This window comes from Capsicum annuum, chromosome 12 (genome assembly GCF_002878395.1).
Source record: "Capsicum annuum cultivar UCD-10X-F1 chromosome 12, UCD10Xv1.1, whole genome shotgun sequence".
NCBI classification, from domain to species: Eukaryota; Viridiplantae; Streptophyta; class Magnoliopsida; order Solanales; family Solanaceae; genus Capsicum; species Capsicum annuum.
This window is the reverse complement of record NC_061122.1, coordinates 40,841,424-40,865,201: the sequence shown is the minus strand read 5'-3', so window position 1 is coordinate 40,865,201 and position 23,778 is coordinate 40,841,424. Positions and strand designations below refer to the sequence as shown.

General features: G+C 38.9%; 1 pseudogene; it reads left to right on the top strand.

Annotated features, from left to right (window-relative positions):
* Window positions 1-23,404, top strand: part of LOC107849312 — a 40,054-nt pseudogene extending 16,650 nt beyond the window's left edge.
* Window positions 23,405-23,778: the final 374 nt, after the last annotated feature.

Genomic DNA, 23,778 nt, shown 5'->3' with positions numbered 1-23,778 from the left:
TTAGCATATCCAATAATACCATAAGCAAGATACTCCAAGAAACACACCAAAATATACAATATCCTAAAATTAGACTATCCTTCTACCCTAATTTGCCTCCTCCATAACTTCCTATCCAGGGTCATGTCCTCGGTAAACTGGAGCTACTCCATATCATGTCTAATCACCTCTCCCTAATATTTCTTTGGTCTACCTCTACCTCGCTTGAAATAACCCCTAGCCAACCTCTCACACCTATGTACTGAACCATATGTGCTCCTCCTTATTACATGACCGAACTATTTCAACCTTATTTCCCTCATCTTGGCTTCTACCAAAGCCACTCCCACCTTATCTCTAATAACCTCATTTCTAATCTTATCTTTCCTAGTACACCCACACATCCACCTAAGCATTCTCATTTCCGTCACCTTTATCTTCTGGATATAGGCCTTCTTAACAGGCCAACACTTTTCCTAATACAACAAAGCCGGTCTAACCACCACTCTGTAGAACTTGCCTTTAGGTTTGAGAGGTATCTTTTTTCATACGAAATTCTAGAGGTGAGCCTCTATTTCATCCACCTTACCCCAATCTGATAAGTGACATCTTCGTTAATGTCACTATTATCCTGAATCATAGACCTTAGATAATTGAAACTCTCTCTCTTACTGATAGAATAAGTGTCAAGCTTAACTACTACATCGGACTCATGAGACACCTCGCTGAACTTACACTCCAAATACTTCGTCTTGGACCTACTCAACCTAAATCCTTTAAACTCCAAAGTTTGCATCCAAACCTCTAATTTAGCATTAACTCTACTACGTGTCTCATCAATCAAGACTACATCATTCATAAAAAGCAAACAATAAGGCATCTCGCCTTGAATGTGCTGCGCTAAAACATCCAACAACAAGGCAAAAAGAAATGGACTAAGCGTTCAACCTTGATTAACCCCATTAATACGAGAAAGTGCTCTGAGTCCCCTTCTCCTATACTAAACCACACCTTGGATCTATCATACATATCCTTAATATCCCTAACATACATAATAGAAACACCTCTTGCCTCCAAATAGCTCCAAAAAATATCCTTAGGACTCTATCATATGCCTTTTCTAAGTTGATAAACACTATGTGCAGATCCTTCTTCCTATCCCTATACTGCTCTACCAGTCTCTTGACTACATGGATGGCTCCAATAGAAAAGCGCCCAAGAATAAATAAAAACTGATTTTCAAAAATATAAACAATCCTTTGCAACCTCAACTTTATCACCCTCTCCCAAACCTTCAAAGTGTAACTCAACAACTTGATACCCTTATAATTATTGCAATCCTGAATATCATTCTTATTCTTATACAATGGAATAATCGTACTCTACCTTCAAGCTTCATGCATCCTTTCCGTTTTGAAAAATATGTTAAACAACTACATCAACTATTCTATACCTTCCCCTCATGTACAATTCTAAAAATCCACCAGAATCTCATTTGGCCCTGTCGCTCTACCTATATGCATCCTACGAATATCCCCCTTAACCTCCTCAACCTTAATGAGTCTGGGTTCAAGATAAATAAATGTGATAAATGTGTTTGCATTAAAGACACCCCAAATCATAAGGTCATTATTTTTTGTATGTGGACGATATATTGATTATTAGTAGAGAAATTTCTGACATTAGTGCTAAAAAATAATGATTCAGAGTAAGTTTGATATGAAAGACCTTGGAGTTGTAGATTTCTTATTAGGGTTGACATAAAACTCAATAAGGGTTGGTATTATCACAGTCTCATTACATAGGAAAGGTACTTAACAAGTTCAAGTATTTGGATTTAGGTATTGGCAAGACTCTATTAGACATGAGCTTTACACTTAAAAAATATTAAGTTTAAAGTCACTCACAGTTGGATTACGAAAGAGTGTTGGGATATTTAATGTATATCATAAATATAATAGGGCATGGCGGTGTTGATGACCCTCCTTTTAGTAAAGCTTAGGGGGGTGGAAAGTGGAAGAGAGAGGTTGGACCTAAAAGGATAAAAAGGCTCTCCATCCACTTTATTTATTTGACAGAGGCAGATTGAATCGTATGCGACAATCTTTCAAAACAACAAACTGACCTGTACCCTTCTCTCTGAATGTAGGACTTGAACAATGAAGTAAAAGCCTTGACTTTCATGTAAGGCGGGCTTACTTGAAAGACTCACTTTACTGAAATGACAGATGAATGCCGTCAAGCAACTCATTCATTGCTTCGATTAAAAGTTTGTAAAGGATATGGCAAAAATGTTCCTTCAACTTCTTAAAATAGGGATTTAGAAAATTCCCATTTCCTCATGGGTTATCACTCGTTCTTTATCTAGTAATCCAATATGGTTTGAAGCGCTAGACGAATTTAGAGTCTACATGGACTCAACACTGCCTCTCTGAGTTAGATTCTGAACAAAGTTTTTTGAGTGGATCCATTCTCTTCATTTTTTGCAAACTCTTTCTATTAAGTAAAATAAAGTCAAAATCGATAGAACCGGAGCCCCATAATCTTTTTCATTCTCTTTGCCAGTTTAGTGCTACCCTTCACTCACATTGTCGTCATGATCGGGAGAACTCATAATGTCCAGATAAAAGGCAAGATCAGCTTACTGACTCAATAACTAAATCCTCTCGAAGGAGTAGAAAGCATCATAAAGATGGGTTGCTGGTTCGCGCGCTACGACTTGATGTCTACGCGCGATATCGCTTTCCTTAGCTATCTCATGGGTCACGACTTCAAGGTCTTTAGTTAATGACCTATAAGTGAATCAATCATAAAAAGCCTGTTTATTTGGTAGGACAACAAGGAAAGGACCTAAAAAATGAGCAAAAGAAGATGCGCTCTGTTCCGCCAAAGGACTTATTAAAGCACAAAGCTCCTGTCTTCTCCCTTATAAAGCGCATCGATTGACTTCATTCCCCAAATCTCATTTCTAGCTGTCACCCCCCCAGCGCATGTACGGATTAGCCACCGCCGCCCATTAGTGGGATGGGCATAACCAAATCATTATTTAGCCGGTGAATCTTTCACTCTACCTCATCTTATTAAGACCATAGAATGTTCTTACAAATATATCAAAAGAATACCAAAAAGTTTGAATTCACAGCTAATAACATTCATTCAAATCCCTGAATTCCCCATCTTTTTGATCTTTTTCTGGAAGTGGGGATCATAAAGTTTTGTCAGGGCAATGAAATTGGAACTCAAAAGCCAGGGCTTAACAGCGCCTTCAGCAAAGAAATAGTGAACTGCCCTGACCTAGTCGTCAAAAAAATATTCCAACAGTGATAATAAAAAGGACCTGGGAATTAAAAAATTGAAAGGATAGGGGAGTCACAGCCCCCAACCAAGGGAGTGGTTACGTTCACTATGTCCCCCTTATTCCCGACATGCTATGGTGCCCCGAGGCTATCTCGCTAAGATCTTCAATCTGAACCTTTGCATCTACACTCTCTTAGAGGATGAACCACACCTTCACTATTGCAAGAATATAGTGATTGAAGAGCTATGGCTTAGTTGCTTTGCGTATTACACCGTATTGCCCAAAGGTGGCATGCTGTAAGAGTGTAGGTGACTGATAAGAATAGGATCCATGTCTGAAGGGCAGCGGCAGCATTGTGGTTCTCATTACTTCATTGAGATCTGTAGGGTGGCAGGTACTTCGACTTCCTTGTATCAGGTGAAGAGAAGGGGGTGGTAGGCTTAGTAGCGGTCCAACCTATAATATCACCGTTATGAGCGGTACGTTTTAACTAATTAAAATATAATCCCCTACGGATCTCTACATAGACTTCGCTAACTTTGGGAAGAGCAGATGGAAAGAGAAGGCCTTGTCCTATCTGCTTCATCCTCTTCCCAGGAATGAAGAATTTTTTTTAAAAAAAAGCTTTTCCTTTTGTATTTTTGTTTATAGATTATTTATTATTATTATTATATAAATAATATTAAGAATAATATTAAGAAAGTGGCCCTTTCGTGACTCAAATAGCCGGTACGCTTTTCGGCTCAAACGGGTGGGGGCTTTCTATTTTCTTGCAATGCCAGCTGTTCGCCTTTAGTTAAAAGTAGAAGTAGAGGGCGCCGTTTACCCCACACTTCAGAAAAAGTCAAAAAGTATGGATGAAGTAAAAAAAAGTACATAAGGAGTGAGAAATAAAAATTTGGTTACGGGAACCGAAGGTTAGGCCGACTACTTTAGTAGAGCAAGACCTAAAAAAGTTTATTCCTACCCCTTATCCTTTGTTTCAAAGTTGCCAATTCCTAGAATACTAATTTACCCTCGTGTATATAGTTGTCCAACTACTTTATTCCTCCAAATTATTTAGCCACTTCCGCATCTATCGTATTCGGGATAACTTGATTCGTAGTGGAGCATTTAGCAATGCCAGCAGCCTAGTGAGGGCTGGCTGTCTGAGGACATGTTAAGGCAGGGCCTGCTGGGCTTGATTCTCATGAGAATGGGTGAGTATATTCTGCTTTAATAGTAGACACAGGTAATAAATAAGAGAGGACTAAAGATCCGAGCCATAGAATTTCTCAATTATAACACAAGGTACTTATTAGATTGAGTGTACTTCTTAGATCTAATAGAATGATTTTGCCGTATCCAGACTAATACCAATCCAATCTATTTCATGAATAAAATGTGACCAATTAACAAACTGACAAAACTAGTTGTTACAAATAAGATCTTGTTGTTGCATCAAAAGAGATAAATGTTGACTGATCTGGCTAACATTGAACTTGGTAAAATAAAATCGTTGAATAATTAAAAAATGAGATTATTCAGGAATACACATTGAATGTTGAGATTACGCATTGTATTTCTGGTAGTAGATCCATAGTAAAAAAATTGTGTGTGATTGTTCCAGAAGAAATGAAACAAAAGATATGGTAGAACTAGGACAGTTATTGTATGAGGTCTACCCAATGCTAGATGTAGAGGCACATAATAGATCGATATGAACATCATGAGATGTTTTGTAATAAAACCATTTGTTGCTGATACCTTCTTCTTGGTTCCTTCTTCCATAACCAGAGCTCGAAGAAAAGAAAGCCTCATAAACTGAAGCCTCTATTCAGTTCTTGCTCCGGTTGGTTTACGAATCAAAGGAGACTAACAAACTACAATAAATCAAGTGCGCCGGTCGGATTGACTAAACCAATGCAACAATCAAGAAGGCGATCGAGAATACATGAGTTCCCAAATAGTAGTATAAGTCTTTATCACAGTTTTAAGCTTCCCCTCATCTTACTTCCCACCACAAATACAATAAGAGAAGGAAACCTCTAAAAATAAAGAAGATGTACTACAACCGCATACACATACCCTTGATACAAAGAAAGAAAGAAAGCAATCCTCGCCTTAGGTGAGCCCAGAAGTCAAGGAAGAATCAACTTCACACACTAAGAATAACATCATTATCTAAGAAAGACCTTAAAAGATCAAATATATTAAGGATTTTCCTTTTTTCATACTAGTACATTGCCTTAGCTAAGAGAAGTATTTAGGACTAACGGAGAGACTGAGTCAAGCACTATAGCACAAGGATTATCATTCGCTTTCCTTAAAGATTCGAAGAAAAAGAACCTTCTCCACTACGGGGGAAGAAAAGAATATACTGGGGTACAGATTGACTTACTATTCGATTTGAAGTGGATGACTACCTAGATTAGATGAAGATTCAATATTTTATGATAGTTATCATGGATTGAAAATGGATGGACCAATAGCAACGCAGAAGTTTCATACAAAGGTGCCTTGAAAAGGCGGGGAAAAGACATTTAAAGCAAAGGGAAAACCAATTTAGAAGGGAAATCTAGATGAAAGGGAAAATTTTTGTGATTCTTCGTTAGTTAAACAACAATGGATGGGGTGGAAAGGAGAGCGGCATTGATATAGGTTTGATTCATCAATGTCGGTATCTCAGTCATAGATTGATGTTTCCCTAAAAATACCCCTTTGTTTTTGCTCAACTATATACGTAGTATAAGAATTTTGACCGCCACGTCGTTCTTATGAATCTCGATATGTTTGGATAACTACGATGGAATAGAGCTATTCTAAGTAGAACTCCTTCTTATGATATGTCAGATAGAGAGGGACCAGTCACATAATAGCCCCTAGCCCTTTCCTTACGATGATTCATGCCTTGCTCGTGCCGTAAGAATTTCGTATGCAAATGAATTCACTTTTGGTATAGAATAAATGGGTGAAAGCCTAATGCATCAACTTGCGAGGGGTTCTGCTTTGCTACTTGCTTAGGTTTCCATCTATTGTATTTATCTACATTGGAATAAATTCATCCATCAAACCCGCCATTTGTATGCACCCGAATATATTCAATCAACCTTTGGCATAAGCGACTTCGTACTGCTATAGGCTTTAGTTAGGACTTAGATATGAACACCCCCTTTCGTTAGAATCCACCCTAAAGTTTCTTAGTAAACAGAGATCATTCAGTAATGACCTAGTCTTTTTCGAGACTTTAGGTTTACCTCTTTTGTTAGGTATCAACTTATCCATTATGATCGTATTTTGTACCCGTACTAAGAACTTAAGAGATGGAACTATGTCTCACTGAAGAGGTATATTAGTGCCTTATGCGGGAAATCCTTGCTGGACTTGTTGATCATATATCATTATTGGCGAAGCAAGCATACTAATAATCAACTCTCTTAAGAGAACAATTCCAGAAGAAAGACCCCAAGCCAGCCTAAGTAAGAAGGATGAACTAAAGTCAACTAATGCTTAAGACATCCAAGTTCAGACATCTAAGCCAGTTTTGGTCCTTCTGTCTGCCTCTATCTCAATAGCTTTCAAAATCGAGTAATTTTATTAGCTTACATCGGAGGATGGTCTAAAGCTGGCCCTTGCTATCAGTCAAACCAAAGGCACCCCTTCCTATCAGTCCAACCAAGGGCACCCCTTCCTAGTCCTCTTACTCGGTTGAGTAAACAAACCCGGATTCTAATATGGGTCGAGTAGTGAGTTCCACTTTCTCTTCCGCAGCATGCATAGTCTACTTTCATAGAGTCAACAAGGCCTTACATTTACCATTGTTCCCAGACCATAGCATAAACCACTATAGCAATAGCATAAAAAGAATCTGAATATTAGTAGGGAATGTTCCGAACTCCTAACCTCTAGACTGAAACTTCACCTGTCGTAGAACAGTAACCCATTATTGTAGAATCCTAGGTTTAGCTTTATAATACCAGAAGTTAGAGTGATAGCGCCATCAAAAGATAGAGTGTCAAATAGTCAAACTTTGATACCTAAATTCATTCATCCAAAGACTTTTCCATTCCCTGATCTGTGCCTCTTTGCTTTAACTAAGACTTTTTGAATAGTGGCTTGGCTAGATTTTGAGTTGGGAAAGATAAGAAGATATTGACCGATCCATTCTGAATGGGAAGAAGCACACTGCTTAAGATATAAAGTGCAGTGCAGCCACCCTGACTTTCGTCCTATCCTAATAATAGAATTGGATAATAGGTAAGCTCCAATACATAGTTCCTTAGTTAGACTATCAGTGATAATGAGAAGAACCTTCTTTAGAAAACCTCCTCGAAGAAATTTTGGCATCACTACCTCATGGCAAGCTTACTGAGTATCCATCAAATCCCTTTCCAAAGATTCATTCTGATTGGTTTTTGCCATGAACTCTCTTGGCAAAGTTAGGATCATCTTGTAATCCACCTTTTCCGGTAAGTTACATAACAGAACGTGAAACTTTGGCTCATTTTATTTATTTTTTAACCTGGGTCTGACTGCTTGACTCACCAACCTTCAAGTTTTCCTTCATTAGGTTATCTTCCGAAACCAAGCCTTTTGAAAGAAAGATCATCAGAAAACTCCGTTGACGAGGTCTGTCCCTTCTCCTGATTCTTGTGGTCTTTCCCAACCTTACCTTCTGCTGGGTACTTTACCATCAGACCAATATTCTATTTCTTCTCTACTTCAGTCTGTATTTTCAATTCCATTACCTTCTTCCTCAGCATCCTCTTTTTCTGGGTCTTTGTCAGCTTAGATGATTTCAGTTATGTTGGACTCTCTCCTACAGCCTCCTTCTCAGGTCTTAATTTTTATGCGGCATAAACCCATTGATCAATTTGTGGGATAGTAGACTGTGTTTGAAATAACCATTGTTTGCTATTCAATCAAAATTTCATAAGAGGAAAAAGCTTTTAACATGGGTCAGCGTATAGTTAACTCCATTCTATCTATGATGCATCGGATCAACTGAGAGAAATTCTTAGTAACTAGAGAGATTCTCCACACGAAAGACCCATCATATTCGAACTGAAAAAGGTGAATCGGACCAACACCTATCAACCACCAACAGGGAGTCGCTTTGGTTACACAGTTTGTTTAGCAGGTAGGCCGCCTTCCTACTTCTGCGGGCTAGTAGGCCATACCTTAGGGGGGTCGAGGGCTGCTATTGGTACTTTTGATTAGGCGAATCTCACCTGAAATAATCTACTTCGACTCCGCTACAGTCGCCACAAAAAGACTATTTCTCCTGCTATTAAGAATCAGGAAATACGAAGCTTTTTATCTTCTTTAAAACGTCCTTAAATTAAAGGCTTATGGAAAGCTCTTTAACGAATGACGTAAGATGATGCCCGAAATAAGTCAATAAACCTGGTATTCAATCTCTGTTGTTAGAGTTTTTGGGGTATTACTTACAAAGACGCATACATAAACTAGCCAAAAGCTCTATCTAAGAAAGTGGCTACTAGCTCAAGTACTGGTGAAAACTTCACTTTTAAGTAATAGGAGGGTTTTCTAACTAAGCCGAAGATATAAGCCGATGGTCCAGGTACAAGAGAAAACTTTATAAGCCGCTTACTCGGAACTTGTGCTTTCCAATCCATATCGCTTTCCTTTATAGTAGCAAAGGAGAATGCGATATTGATTCTGTCGGAGGTATACTACTTTTTTGATCAAATCAACCCACTACTCAACCGCCCATGTGTGTGTCTGAGTCAGTTCTGGCAGTCGCCTTCATTGAGTTAGGTTAGTGTGTTTTGCATACTTTTCTCGAAGCTCATATTGAAGCTCATCAGTTAAGAAGTTGTATTCTGCTAATCTAACTTTGTTCGAGTGGCTTGGTCCTCTGACAAGGATATCACTTTCTCTGCTTTAGTCCTAAAGTCCATTAGGTCAAGACATTTGTTTGATTAGATGATTATCAGGTGATACAGAAGACCTAATTAATGAGATTTGGGGTGGTAACGTTCTTTGTTACTTCTTCATTTCTTGTTCTAACTCCCATTAATAGAATGGGAGACCTACACTTGACACTTGCTATCTTGCTTGATGACTTTCTTTCATATTGGTTTCAAGTTCATACTCTACTCCCTAATCTAGAAAGGTCATATGTCAATTTTCCCAGGGTAGGAACTTCTACTTTTCTTAGTCAGAGTATGGGCTTGGGCTTCGGTTCGGGACTCTGAATCGATCAATCGAATGGGAAAACACCTTTCCTCTTTCTGTATCTCTTCTCCTGATTGGATCAGATATGTGAGAACCTTATCAGTCTAATAGTAAACTCCTAAATCTTTGTCTTCTAGTCCTGAGCATGTTTTTCATAGTGGATGCTCCACTTGGGTAGAAAGGGATGTTAGGTGGATAGCTATTGCTGGCCTAGGAAAGAGTTACATGTGGTTGGTCGTCAGATGCCACCGGTTCATCATTCAGACAGATGTGCGATATGTGAGATAGAGTGTCAACCTTTATAAAATCCATTTTTTCTTGCCTCTCACCAAAGTTCATACTAAACTAAATGGGAAAAGCTCCGGCTAGGGAAAGAAAGCAACCTTACGCATCACTTTTATTAATTCTACTTCCCTATTTTTTATTGATATAAGAGCTCGTTGTAGCGAGAGAGGGAAGAGGGAGATCAAACAAAGATGAAGTCTAAAATAATATTGGAATAATTCACTTCAAAACATAACAACTATTGAACATATTTTATTACAAGGAGAAAGACCGATCAGAGGTCAAAGGAGAGCATTAGCCAGTTAGAACTGTTTAGCACAATTGGTACAAAGAGTATTGAGCTAGTGCTTAGTAAAGATCACGTAGGGATCAAAGCAACCTTTTGAGAAGCCAAGAAATGTATGAAAATGTATGAATAAGAAGCTTTTCTAGATGCAGCAAGAAGAGGTCTTCCTGGGGTGAAAGCCAACGGGTGCCCAAGATGCCCCAATATCCCCTTTCACAAATGGTGTAAACTCAACCTAGTAATATGCATAAAAATGTCCAGAAAAAAAGCTGCCCATTTTGGAAGAAGACTAGCTATCATCCCAGAATGTAATCAAGGAGCGGATAGATCATTTAAGATCGAGGGAGTATACCAGGTGAGCTTCAGGCAAACTGTAGGAGTACATCAGGAATTGATTACTTTAAAATGAAGGAAAGATATGTAACTTTCTGTCGTGGTTACTCCATGCCTCTAACTCAATGAGGAGGAATCTGAGGATTCTTTGAACTCAGTTCAACTCATTTCATCTCATCATTCCCTCTTAATTATATTGTGTTATCGGTTAACTCATTTAAAATGACTCATTTTAATATCTCAGTTCTCAGATTCATGCACCTACGATTGAGCTTCACACTATGCCTTCACCATGGCCTGCCCGAGGAATTGGTACTAGAATAGGAAATGATCGATTACTTGACATAGTGTCTAGAATCAGCCTATTATATAAGAGAATTAAATAGGATTAGGAGGAGGGGGCAAAACCGCATTCTCTTGGCAGTCCTATCTGCGCAGAAGTTTAGATTCTTCCTCACAAAAGTAGAGTAGATGCAATCTAGATACGATCTGTTCATCCTTCTTGATGTATGCTATTTTTCATAGGCAATTCTATCAAAGGAGAATGTCCAGGGCTTGAAATAAGAAAGTGCGACCTAGACACCGAAAGGAAGGGGATTTCGAGCCGACTATTCGATAGAGAGGTTGAGTAGGATCCATATTTTGGGTAAGCGCGGGGGAGAAGAACCTATTAGGAAGGAAGCCTAATTAGGCACCAAAGACTCGGTGTCTTACTCTCCCCAGAGATGTGCCCTATGTAGATAAACATTTTTTATTTCCCCATTTGTGTAATCAGTTGTATGTGTTCAAATGAATAAGTAAGCCCCTTGGGTGAATGCTGACCTTTTTTTTTACCGGATAGGGAATTTGTAAGCTTCACATCTGGTCTATTGCTACTTCTTTTCCTAGTGGCTGTGGTACTCGACATCAACCTTCCTTGTAATTGAGCTCTTCATAAAATAGCTATGTGTTAAACAATGTCACCATTTGATCATGAAAATAGTGCATCGTCCATTGATTCTCTTATACATTTTCTAGTTCTTCTCTCTTATGAAATTTTGTTTTGGGAGCAGGAAATAACCTAGAAAGGTGCAAAACCCTAGACCATAGAATAGAGACAATGGTGCTGCTTCTGACTAGCCTACGAAGTGGTGCTAATTAATGATTTGCTCCTTCCGCTGAGACTTCTTGTTCTAGGGCTCGTGTTATCATTCCAAGTTCAAGAAGCTATCACAAAGGCGATAATCATACGGAGGTGTGCACTAAAGAATGGACTTGATTTGACCAATATGGTTTGGAGGTGACTCACTTGAATGGTTGCAAGCAGCCTATTCAACCCGAGGCAAAAAACCTGGTGTTCTTTCTGATCTCTATACATTTCACCGCTCCACCAGAAATTTCCTCTACCCCTACCATACTCCATCTCTGTAGTTTCCACCGCCTGCCCAGGGTTGAGCCATGGGATTTGATGGTGGACTTAAAAATCCACCTACAGACGCTTTACGCCTAATCATTCCGGATAATGCTTGTATCCTCTGTATTACCGCGGCTATTGGCACGGAGTTAGCCGATGCTTATTCCCCAGATACCATCATTTCTTCTTATCTAGGAAAAGAAGTTCACGACCTATGGGCCTTCTACCTCCAAGCAGAATTGCTCCGTCAGGCTTTCACCCATTGCGGAAAACTCCCCACTACTGCCTCCTGTGGGAGTCTGGGCCGTGTCTCAGTCCCAGTGTAGCTGATCATCCTCTCGGACCAGCTACTGATCATTGCCTTGGTAAGATACTGCCTCACTAACTAGTTAATTAGACGTGAGCCCCTCCTCGAGCGGATTCCTCCTTTTTCTCCTCAGCCTATGGGGTATTAGCAGTCGTTTCCAACTGTTGTTCCCCTCCCAAGCGCAGGTTCTTATGCGTTACTCACCTGTCCTCCAATGAAAACACCATTTCCCATGTTTCCCGTCTGACTTGTATGTGTTAAGCATGCTACTAGCGTTCATCCTGAGCAAGAATCGAACTCTCTATAAGATTCATAGTTGCATTACCTATAGCTTCCTTGTTCGTAGACAAAGTGGATTTGGAATTGTCTTTCATTCCAAGGCATAACTTGTATCCATGCGCTTCATATTCGCCCAGATTTCGCTCCTAGAAATATAGCCATCCCTGCCCCCTCACGTCAATCGCACGAGGCTCTTATCCATTCTCATTGAGAGATGGTGGTGCAGCAAATCCAACTAGAAAAACTCACATTGGGCTTTAGGATAATCAGGCTTGAACTGATGACTTCCACCACGTCAAGGTGACACTCTACAACTGAGTTATATCCCTTCCTCACCCCATCGAGAAATAGAACTGACTAATCCTAAGTGAAAGGGTCGAGAAACTCAACACCACTATTCTTGAACAACTTGGAGCTGGGCCTTTTTTTCGCACTATTACGGATATGAAAATAATGGTCAAAATCGGATTCAATTGTCAACTGCCCATATCGGAAATAGGATTGACTACCTATTATGAAGGAACTAGAGTTACATCACTTTTCTATTCAAGAGTTCTTATGCGATTCCACGCCCCTTTGAGAACACAAAAAAATGGAGAAATTCCTTTTCTTAGGAACACATACAAGATTCGTCACTACAAAAATGATAATGGTAACCCTACCATTAACTACTTCATTTATGAATTTCATAGTAATAGAAATACATGTCCTACCGAGACAGAATTTGAAACTTGCTATCCTTTTTCCTAGCAGGCAAAGATTTACCTTTGTGGAAAGGATGATTCATTCGGATTGACATGAGAGTCCAACTACATTGCCAGAAGCCATGTTGTATATTTGAAAGAGGTTGAACTCCTTGCTTCTCTCATGGGACACTCCCCTTCTTGCCGACCCCCTTTTCTTCTCGGTCCACAGAGATAAAATGTAGGACTGGTGTCAACAGTTCATCACGGAAGAAAGGACTCACTAAGTCGGGATCACTAACTAATACTAATCTAATATAATAGTCTAATATATCTAATATACTAATATATCTAATATAATATAAAATACTAATATAATAGAGAAGAACTGTCTTTTCTATATACTTTCCCTGGTTCCGTTGCTACCGTGGTCTTTATGCAATCGATCAGATTAGATAGATATCCCTTCAACATAGGTCATAGAAAGGATCTCAGAGAACTACAAAAGTACAAAATCCAGGATCTTTCAAAAAATGGATTCCTATTCAAAGAGTGCATAACCTCATGGATAAGCTGACACTAATTTGTCAATTTAGGATCCAAATTCAAGATTTTCCTTGGGAGGTATCGGGAAGGATTTGGAATGGAATAATATCGATTCATACAGAAGAAAGGGTTCTCTATTGATTCAAACACTGTACCTATGGGATAGGGATCGAGGAAGGGGAAAAACCAAATATTTCACATAGTACTTTTATCAATTTGATTTATTTTTTACCTTTCATTCAATGAGAAAATGGGTCAAATTCTACAGGATCAAACCTATGGGACTTAAGGAATGATATAAAAAAGAGAGGTAAAATATTTATGTTAAATAAATATGAAGTAGAAGAACCCAGATTCCAAATGAACAAATTCAAACTTGAAAAGGATCTTGACGTACCTCAAAGGTTATCTTGGCAAAGAGATTGATCAAGAAAGATCTTTTGTTCTTCTTATATATAAGATCGTGATTCAACCCGCATATGTTTGGTAAAGAGAATAATCTTATACTTTAAGAATAATAAAAAATGGAAAGTGTTCAATTGGAACATGAAAACGTGACTAAATTGGTCTAGGTACTCTTCGGGGCAAAGTGGAAGAAGAGAGGGGGATTCTCGAATGCGAAAAAGGATCCAATGAATTAGAAAGAATTCAACGAGGAGCCATATGAGGTGAAAATCTCATGTAAGTTTCTTTAGAGTAGCAGTAAGGGTGACTTATCTTCAACTTTTCCACTATCACTCCAAAAAAACCAAACTCTACCTTATGTAAAGTAGCCAGAGTACAATTAACCTCTGGATTTGTAATCACTGCTTATATACCCGGTATTGGCCATAATTCACAAAAAAATTCTATAGTATTAGTAAGAGGGGGAAGGGTTAAGGATTTACCCGGTGTGAGATATCTCATTGTTCGAGGAACCCTAGATGCTGTCGGAGTAAAGGATTGTCAACAAGGGCATTCTAGTGCGTTGTAGATTCTTATCCAGAACTTGTATCACTTGATGATGCCATGTGAATCGCTAGAAACATGTGAAGTGTATGGCTAACCTAATAACGAAAGTTTTAAAAGGGGACTGGAGCAGGCTACCATGAGACAAAAGGTCTTCTTTGTAAAGATATTTGATTCGGAACTCTTATATGTCCAAGGTTTAATATTGAAATAATTTCAGAGGTTTTCCCTGACTTTATCCGTGTTAACAAACAATTTGAAATACCTCAACTTTTTTGGAACAGGTCTGAGTCAAATAGCAATGATTCGAAGCACTTTTTTTTACACTATATTGGAAACTCAAGGACTTAATCGTATGGATATGTAAAATACAGGATTTCTAATCCTAGCAGGAAAGGGAGGGAAACATATACACAATTTAAAGTGAGTAAACAGAATTCCATACTCGATCTCATAGATACATATAGAATTTTGTTGAAAGTCGTATTCGATGAAAGTCGTATGTACGGGTTGGAGGAAGATCTTTCATATCTTTCGAGATCTACCCTACAATATGGGGTAAAAAAGCCAAAATAAGTGATTTTAGCCCTTATAAAAAGAAAATTGATTCTTTAACCAGAAAGAATTCAGTTCAAAGGAAGGATACCTATCCAGAAGTTTTCGAAACTCAATCATAGATGATTACATCATCAAATATTTGACCTTTTTGAACTCTGTCTCTAACTCACCAGAGGCCTGGGAGACAAAGAGAAGATGTGTACAAACGAGATATCCAGCAACAAGAAGAAGGAAAATGATTGAATAGAGGAACTCCAGAGTATTTGGCGATCTCAGATGTGTCGATATCAATGGTGACTCATTATTTCGATGAATCATTTCTTCGAACAGAAGAATATTATGTAAACACTTAATCGAGATCTCACTTATCAGATTCCATTGTGGAAGACAATTTTTTCTGACGAATTCACCATGAAAAGTAGATACAAATTTTTGATTGCTAATTGTTGTTCACCTCTGCCTCCCGATGCAGTTGACCCCTACCGGGACCTTTTTCCTTTATTCGATACAAGACTGGTCCCAAATTCTAGTTTGTTGAACTCACCTTTCATTTCTGTTAATCATTCATAACCCCTGAGTTGAAGATAAAAGACTTTACTAAGCAAGCTGTCTATCGGTCCCCAGTGGTTAATTGTGTCAACAGAGGCAAGGAGTACCACTGGACTATCCCACTAGTGATCCTACTTCAACATCATTCTCGTAATACATAAATTATCCATATTCTATAAGAGTGACAATCGTAGTGGAGATCGATGAAGATCTTTATTCAACAAAAAAGGGCAAGCACTGAAAGACAAGAATGATCGCCTCAGCTGACGCTAATAAATCTAAAGATAAAGAAGGAGGTGATGATGTGATTCCTTATGTACCTGTGTTTGTGTTACTTGACAAGTATACCTGTTAATCAGTTGACCTATCTTTATTTGTGGTTTATTCTAGGTCGGCTGACCCTGGTCTTCTTTGATTTTATGATATTCCTCGCTTGTCCGAGCTTTTGTACGCCGAAGCAAATGCTTAGATGAGAAGAAGTCAGTGAAAAAGTCAAAACAAAAAGGAAAAATAAGTCTCTTCCACTCCTCTAGAGGTTGAGGATGAGGAAGTGATAGGGACAATGATGCTCTTTTAAGATAAGATGATAGGGACAATGATGCTCTTTTAAGATAAGATGACTAATGGCTGAGTTACCGAACGGACACTTTGATCTTGATCGTGCAATCTAAGTCTCAATGAAGGACTATCGCACTGAAAGTTGTACTGAGACTGTCCCTACCTCTACCCTTATCAAGCTGGTTTACAAGAGTTTTGGCTTTCCCATTCGGACAAACTTCTATGGAATCAAATATCTTTCCTCTATTCTATTTTTATGCAGTCCTAACCTTGCTACTCTTACTTCAACTAGGATGAGAAATTCTGATCGTAACATACCCCTAGGGATATATTATTACTACTTGAAGCGAGCTACTTTAACTGCCAAAGGAGCGGGGCAACTCGAGTTAGACGAGAGGCAGGGATGTAATTTCAAAGAGGCTCAACCGGACCCAAGAATCGGACAGAAGACGCCACTGTGATACCTCTTTATCCATTCATCACACATCTGGGGATAGTATCTACCTTCTTTTATATGTCAATGATATTTTTCTCACAGGTAGTGATCAACAGGGAATACTTGATCTTATTTTGTTCTTGCATGATCATGAAAATATGAAAGACGTCGGGCCTTCTCCACAACTTTCTTAGTATGGAAGTGTATCAGCAGGGGTGAACTCTTATCCTTCGTCAACAAAAATATTCCCTAGATCTATTGCCTCATGCAGACATGCTTGATTCTCGTCCTTTGGCCACTCCTCTAACTGTGGAAAAGGGCTGATTGAACTCTATCAATGACCTCTAAAATATCTTTAAGGACAGTAAGTCAGTTTGATTTCTTTGGATTCGTGAACCTAGGATTAGCATCCGATGGTTTTATTCCATTGCCTGCCTCATAATATGGAGGTTGAGATCACATGTCGAGTTGTAAAGACCGACGCGTGCAGTAGGACAAAGATTTCTTCATCAGGAGAGCTAGATCTGGCACTAACTAATAAAGAAAGGATGGTGACGGTGGATAGTGTAGGCTTGCTTCGCCCTATTACTCCTGCTCCAAAAGTCGTCGCTCAAAGGCAGAATTTCTTACAAGCAGAATTCTTTGTAATTGAAGCTAAATATCAAGAATCACCAAAGGGAAAAAGATGTTGAAACCTACCATTTCATTTAGGCTTAGTTCCCTAGTATAGTTTTCAGGGAGAAAAGAGAGGGAATGAAAATGCTTTTTGATCTTCTTGGTTCACTGTCTATCTTTATCTGGGATTGGTCAATCCTTATTCTTATGATTATGGGCTCAGGAATAGAGTCATTGGGTAGGGAGCACACTATAGTTGGGGACTGAGTGAGTGAAGGTGCCAAGGTCGGTCACTCTCAGAGGCCTGGGCATACCTGTGTGGCTAGCCCAACCCATCTACCCAGAACTAAGCAATAGTGGAAAAGTCAGGAATATCAATAGGCAGCTCATTAGATCTTAACCAGGCTTTTTTTTTGCTTTTATACCATGATTAGATGGAACTACACCTAAATGAACAGTGCTAAAGAGGAACTCCACCCTGCCCTAACCTAATCGTTTGAAATTCAACCTTTTAACAGTGTATATAAACCAGAAGTAGTTATAGATGAAGACAATAAGTTATTATCTTATCTTCATTTTATTTAAAGACCTTGTGGGGGTGGGAATAAGAATTTAGATAAGCTATGACTCCAGCATAAAAAAGAGCACATTAATCCTAGAGCTGTGGATGATTGAGAGAGCTAGCTCTAAGATCTTTTTCATAGTTTCCCTTTAATAAGTTGTACTCATTGGTTTTGATGAGAAATGATTGGGATAAGGATAGTGCACCATCCATCAATCCAATCATATTATATATATCTACCCCATCCTTCCAAGTAAGAAGTTAGCCTTCATTTAATAGAATACCATCCTAAAAGAGAATCAGTACTTGGGAATACAATGATTCTATCCTTCCAAAAAAATACTCATTTTATAGAGGCCAAGACTTTTCTGAAGAAGCCATCAATCCCTTGAAGATGCTATCCATATATTATGACTCTTTCAATCCTAGGTCTATCCTTAATAAAAGTCCAACCAATAAGGCATCCTTGTCAACAATCCTATGGTAGCGGTTCCTTCGAGTAAGAAAAAAGGTACTCTTTCCCATGTTTGGTGAATTCCATTATATGCAGACTGCCTGGCAGTCTTTCAGTCTTAGTACTATAGTGGCTGACCAGAAGAAAATCCATCTTTATAGGTAAGCTATCGAGCAATCAACTTACCATCCCTCAGACGGTTAGCCAAGTACAAGTCGCTCTGCCTCTAACTCCGTATATAGTTTCCCATCTCCCAGTGGAGCTGAGCTATCTACTTCTCTAAGATCTGTTCCTAAGGATCCAAATCAATATGCATTAGAGTGTGAAGCAAATTACCCCGGCCATCGATCTAATGCTTTTCCATCTATCTTCGATACCATCAAAAGTGGCATAAGAACCACCTGGATTCCATTCATTTGATCTGTCTACTTTGTCCGAATCAAGTAGGTAGGCTCCATATTATTCTATTTTTCCGCTGTCCAGGGCTGTACCTTTCAGAACAAGGCCTTCTTTATCAGAGCTAGGCGAGGTTTGGAACCCTACCATCTATTCTATATGCATCTCAATTGCTTCGCACCTCTGCTTGGAAACCTCCATACAACGCCCCTTGTTTTGTTCTAGCCGATAACCATCTAACAATATTCTTTCATATAATAAGATAGATGCCTTCATCCCACCTATAATATAAGTGGGTGTGAAAGCCCATCTGCGCTTGCCAATGACCGAAAAGAAAGAGCTCTACTCAAAGAAAGGTTTGAACAATGGATAACAGAACTTTATACAGCACTTGTATATCGCTCTTATAGTATAACATTTTTCTTATGGTCAGAGGTAGAGAGACCTGAAAGAAGCATTAAAGAATAGAAAGGAAAAAAGAATAAGAAGTGCAGCTATCTCCCCCTCACAACATCAGTTTATCGCACAATATTTGCGGTTTACTTCGTCACACTCTCAATTAACAGAAGGGGTATGGTTCAACCTCAGTCTATAGGCTCTCGATCTTTATCTACAGGGTGCTTTTTACTATCCCTTTCCCCCTTTATTTTGAATGCCAGGGATGGAAAAGCAAAAATCATATCTCGGTGCATGTACCGTATTGCTATCCAAACGAAGATTAATTACCTACCGACCATGTTAGTTCTCTATGTTGGGAGGCTTTACGCTATTGATAGGGGAAGTTGATATGCGAGATGGACAAAGTCGGCTTCATCTAATACTTGCTCTTATCTTTCAAAGAATGTTTTTAGTCTTTTTCCCTATCTGTCTACTGAATAATAGCTTAGGAATAGGTCCTTGCCTAGTGGTTTTGGAATAGATCAATCCTTGCTTTGGCTGTCTCCTTCCATTCTTATCTTACATGTGCATTTCTGATTTAATTGCATAAGCCCTAGTTTTGACTGACGCAGTAATCCTTCCCTCACATTGGATTCGCTTTTACCACCCTCGCTTCCTTCTTGTACTAGATTTTCCCATGAATTCCCCCTGAAAGCGAGAATGCATTATATGCCTTTAAAATTAAAAAAATGCTGGAAAAAAGAGAGAGCTCCTTTTTTTCTAGCTTTGGTGTGAGGAATGAAAATCCTAGTCTATACGAAGGACTATATATAAAAAAATAGTTTGCCTAGAATCCCAAGTTAACTCCCCTCTCCTCTGAGGCCGATCGCATCTACTTTTTGAGCCCCTCGCCTTTGAGTACGGCAGCATCTCAGACATAGACCGAATTAGGGGCCTAAACTCTTGAGTAGATTGCCCATGGAAAGGAGATTACTCCAAGATCTGACTCCCCCTGTGTAGGAGTTTGGGAAGGCCATAAGTAAACAAAGAGCGGTAGAAGAGAATAAAGTATTGAACCCATTCTTTTCTTTCATAGCTGGAGCAAATTGAAGGAGACGTCGTGCAAGTCAAAGACTTTGACAGGTGCTGGTAGGCACACGTCTAATAAGGGCTCAATCCTGAGAATCAATCCCAATCAAATCTATGGAAGGGAGACCCTCTATCCTCTTAATCTTTAGAGTAGATATTATATATAGGATAATCAGTCCACTGTGGTGCCCAAGACAAGGCAAGATGAATAGGAATATTGAAGAGACATAAGGCTCATCTAAGGTAAGGAAAGACCCTGACCATCTAGGTCACCAATCTTCTTTTTTAAGGAGTCGGGGACGATCGAAGAGGCAGCAAAATAGGAACTTTCGATCAGGGAGAGCTCAACAAGGTCGAGACCAAGATGATGGATATTCCAAAGAGATCGAAGAAGATGAATGAAGGTTTATACCTACCCCTAACTGGAACTATAAATCCAATCCCATCTACATAGATGTTCCTATCCACAAGATGAGGGAGTTATCTCTTACTGTTAAGCCGTCTTCAACTCTTATTTCTTTACTCCTTTCTACATCGGGGCTGATAATTGGATAAAATCTCCAACAATAAAGAAAGGGGGCATATAAATTGGGTTTTTGGCTCGCAATAATGATAGGGTCCTGATGGAGAACTAGTAGACCTATCTATCCACCTCTCTTGACACAGTATCTTGAGTACCTATGATGGTGACCACATCTACAGGCATATGATGTTTGAACATAGAATTGAGTCCTTGTGCATGGGCAAAGCTAGGTGATCTTATTTTATGATGGTAGGGACGATTTCTTCCATTACTAACTAAAAGGACACCAAATTCTCCTTTAGGTGCTTCAAATGCGGTATAGGTAGAAGGAGCTAGTATGAAAAAACCTTATGTATAAGGTTCTAACTGGTGAATTGAGGTAGAGTAGACCAATGATCCTATAGTAATTTGGCCGGCTATTGAAAAAAAAATCTTGCATTTGCTTCCCCTATTATATAACCGGTCCCATCTCTCTCCAAACATAACATGGTAGTTTCCCATTATAATGCTTTCTATCTATAGATTAAGCCATTACCAAGGAGCTAATTCATTCAGAATTCAGTTGACTGCTTCCATAGAGAAGGCGGAGCATCCTTGGCTCAGCATTATAGGACATAGGGCTTTGGAGCTACTATAGTGCTTCGCTAACTCAAAGGACCTCACTATGAGATCTAGCTTCGCTAATGCTCGGCTAAGTCTTAAACCTTCGCGCTGACCGTTCGCTTTCTCAGTAGTAAAAGTTCTTCTCTTTGCCCCTTAACCTTAAGTAGAAGGACAAGAAAGAGATTATTGGTTTTCTTACTCCTGCTTCCTCATCTGCGCTCATCAAGCCAACTTTGCTCTTTGGGAGGTGAAAGAGCGGTTGAAGCTTGATATACCCCAGAACAATATATTTTTGTTACCACGAGATATATTTGCAGCTGCCGATTATTTGATTGGGCAGAAATTTGGAATGGGTGCACTTGACGATATGAATCATTTGAAAAATAAACGTATTCATTTAGTAGCAGATCTTTTACAAGATCAATTTGGATTGGCTCTGGTTCATTTAGAAAATATGGTTCGGGGGATTATATATGGATCAATTCGGCATAAATTGATACTAAAACCTCAGAATTTGGTAACCTCAACTCCATTAACAACTACTTATGAATCCTATTTTGGTTTACACTCTTTATGTCAAGTTTTTGATCGAACTAATCCATTAACACAAATAGTTCATGGGAGAAAATATTGTTATTTGGGCCCTGGAGGACTGACAGGTCGCTCTGCTAGTTTTCAGATACAAGATATCCATCCTAGTCACTATGGATGTATTTGCCCAATTGACACATCTGAATGAGTCAATGTTGGACTTGTTAGATCCTTAGAAATTCATGCGAGGATTGGTTATTGGGGGTCTCTAGAAAGTCGTTTTTATGAAATTTCTGAGGGGTCAACCGGGGTACAAATGCTTTATTTATCACCAGGTAGAGATGAATACTATATAGTAGTGGCAGGAAATTCTTTAGCCTTAAATTAGGATATTCAGGAAGAATAGATTATTCCAGCTTGATACCGTCAAGAATTCTTAACTATTGCATGGGAACAGGTTCATCTTCAAAGTATTTTTCCTTTTCAATATTTTTCTATTGTAGCTTCCTTCATTCCTTTTATTGAACATAATAATGCGAATCGAGCTTTAAGATTTCTAATATGTAACATCAAGCAGTTTATCTTTCTCGCTCTGAGAAATGCATTATTGGAACTGGGTTGGAACGACAACAACTCTAGATTAGGGGGCTCTTGCTATAGCCGAACGCGAGGGAAGGATCGTTTAAACCAATACTAACAAGATTCTTTTAGCGGGTAATGGAGATATTCTAAGTATTCCATTAGTTATATATCAATGTTCCAATAAAAAAACTTGTATGCATCAAAAACTCCAGGTTACTCAGGGTAAACGCATTAAAAAGGTACAAATTTTAGCAGATGGTGCTGCTACAATTGGTGGCGAACTTGCTTTGGGAAAAAATGTATTAGTAGCTTATATGCCATGCGAGGGTTATAATTCGGAAGATGTAGTACTTATTAGTGAGCGTTTGGTATATGAAGATATTTGTACTTCTTTTCACATACGGAAATACGAAATTCAGACTCATGTGACATGTCAAGGCCCTGAAAAAGACACTAATGAAATACCGCATTTAGAAGCCCATTTACTCCACAATTTAGCCAAAAATGGAATTGTGATGCTTGGATCTTGGGTAGAGACAGGTGATATTTTAGTAGGGAAATTTAAACACCAGTCGTGAATGAATCTTCGTATGCCTAGGAAGATAGATTGTTACGAGCTATACTTTGTATTCAGGTACCTACTTCAAGAAAAACATATCACAAATTACCTATAGGTGGAAGAGGGCTGGTTATTGAAGTGAGGTGGATCCAGAAAAGGGATGTTCTAGTTATAATCCCAAAACGATTCATGTATATATTTCACAGAAACATAAAATCAAAGTAGGCAATAAAGTCGCTGGAAGACACAAAAATAAGGGTATCATTTCCCAAATTTTGCCTACACAAGATATGCCTTATTTATAAGATGAAAGATCCATTGATACGGTCTTTAACCCATTAGGAGTACCTTTACAAATAAATGTAGGAAAGATATTTGAATGTTTACTAGGGTTAGAGAGAGATCCTTTTTCACAAAATACAACAATTGGGCTTGAATTCTTGCCATATTATCAAGTTGATCTACCGCTATTTTACTTTGCACGTTCTAGATAGGAGCGCATCCTCATAGAGCGAGGGGCAGAAATGATCAATAGAAGACTAGAGCGCGAGCTAGCTGATCTACCAATATGTCCTTGATTCCTTTGAGTATGAGCGTATCCTCAAAGGTTAGATTTCACCACCTTTATCTACCCAACTAGTACTATTTGATCTACAAAAATCCAACCAGGAAACTTTCTCTCCCCCAGAAAACCCTTTATCCCCAAGCCCCTTTACTAGGTTGGGCAATCTTTCGTGCCCCTACTCCTAAGAAGTTGCTGGTCGGGATGGCGGAACTATTGCTCGAGAAGTAAGAAGTTAATCCTTGTTTAGTCATAAGGATAATAGTTCTTCTTAGGTCAGGGGTGGCCGGACCGGGGGTTACCCAC